This window comes from Morone saxatilis, unplaced genomic scaffold, assembly GCF_004916995.1.
Source record: "Morone saxatilis isolate NCDOM2014 unplaced genomic scaffold, NCSU_SB_2.0 Contig12, whole genome shotgun sequence".
NCBI classification, from domain to species: domain Eukaryota; kingdom Metazoa; phylum Chordata; class Actinopteri; family Moronidae; genus Morone; species Morone saxatilis.
Genome location: NW_023339674.1, coordinates 16,832,274 through 16,834,470, shown reverse-complemented (window position 1 = coordinate 16,834,470; position 2,197 = coordinate 16,832,274).

Sequence of the window (2,197 nt, the reverse complement as noted above, 5' to 3'; positions counted from 1 at the left end):
TGATGTGTGTGTGATGTGTGTGTAAGAATAGACTACACTTAAAGGAGAGTATCCATATTTTACTTACAATAGTCATTCTTGTGGAGGCTCCATAGAACTTAGAGAGAGTACAGGGATGTGAATGGATGTTGAAGTTACAGGAGGCCCTTTTTTTTGTATTTCTTATCATTTACTTCAACACAAGCTACCTGTAGCACTGATATACTTTAAAAGAAGTCACTTATTTAGTTTATCAGAAAGGGAGAATATTATATCATAACTGATGAGTTTGGGCCAACAATGCGGATTTGACACCTACAGTGATATTTTTATTGAAAGGGTTGGTTTTAATAACTTTTTATCCTCATTAGAGTCCAACATTACCTCAGGCTCTTTTTTTGCACCACGTCTTTGCATGTTTTGTACTGTACAAATGTACGCCATCCCAAAAAGACTTGGTTAGTTTCTTATTGTCTTACTTGATATCTCAGAGTGTTTTTGGTCTCACTAATGACTTGTTTTGGTTGTATGTAGTTATTGAGACTTAAAAGGGATTTGTGAATAGCTGATAGTTAACCTTTGTAGTAAATTGGAGGATTCCATACTGATGTTGAAGGGAATTATTTTTATACAAGTATTTGTATGTTGTTTAGTTTTCTATTTTTGGTTCTGAATCTGCCAATGGACAGAATAATGGATTGATTTTCTTAAGTTCACCAAGTTGCTGATAATTACTTTAGACCCTTTTTTTTTTTTTTTTAAGAAATATTTTGACTTTTTAATGTTTGTTTCCTTCGTTGAGGATCCCGTTTATGTTTTAAAGAGGTCACTGATGACAGTCCTATCACTTCTATTTCACCACACCCCGCTAACTTCATATGTTGCCTGCTGAATGACATGTCCCCTGATTTTACACTGTTGCCATGGACACCCCATCTCTATAGCAACTAAGGGCCTTCATAAGCTGGCAGGAATATACAGAGAAACATCCACTTGCTATGTTAAAGCCCACTCACTGCATTATGAATCATAAAGGACTTGTTTCCCCCCATCAACTAGTAATTGCATCTAATGAGATACAGTAATTGGTGTGCCATTAAGGAGTCCCATTGAGATTTGTCAGAAACTCTTATGGGATCCTATGCATAATGCTCTCAGTGTAGAGTGTATTTTCATTGGTATGCTGTGTTCTCAATAAAAAGATCCTTAACATCTCTTGTCTATTGTGTTACATCATTTAAACACTGTATTCCTTATTCATGCAATATCATTCAGGAGTACATATACATATATTCTATAGGAGTAAATGTGGTTTCATTCAGCAAGGGCTCTGTTGTATTGGGTTAATGCTGAAAAGATGGTGAAGAAAAAAGAAGATGGTGTGGAGAGACGCTGTGTTCAGACTTCTTTTAAAGCAGAGAAGTATGTCCAGCTCTTAGCTACTGATAACCTGATTCTTTTTAAGACTTACAACACATAAAGAGTTCATATGCAACAACCAGTGTGATTTATATTCCCTTGAGTACACCAAAAACATAGTTTTTTGCAAATAGAGCCTTCAGATCTACTTTTATAATCATTTAAAATTGTATTTAAAGTGCAACCCACCTCTCCTGTGTCTTTGTCTTTCTACTGACCCCTCAGAGATTTCTCAGTGTCGCTTTGTCCAGCGGACACATAAAAACTTCTCTGCATTGCTCCTGATTTGATTGGACCGTTTGTTTCTGAGCCCTCTGGCGCCCCCAGCGGTCCATCTTCATTAATGAAAATACTGAGCTGTGAGAGAGCAGCAGTTCACTGTGCTGCTCGCCTCCAGCTCGTCCTCGACTCCTGCACTACATGTTGGACAGACGAACACCAGACTGGGCTCTTGGTCTGATCTGAGGTAAGTGACACTGAGAATGGTAGATAATAATGTCTCTGTGGGCTTGTTTTCAGGTTTTCTTCCCTGTGCTTTTGTGTTTTTAGAGTCGCTTATTCTTTCTTTTCTTGTTATTAGTAATAGCTGCACTTTTGGCCAGATGCATTCACTGTTTTGCGTCATTTATTGATGTTTGCGTGTGAAAACGTTTCTCAGTGGGTGTAACTGATGAGGAACTATTTTAAGGAAATTAACAACATTTTAGGAATTTTTTAAAAAAAGTAAAAAAAAATCCAATGTCACAGAAACATTTAAACCTCTAAAGCCACATTTGCACTCTCCCTCTCTCTCTCTCTC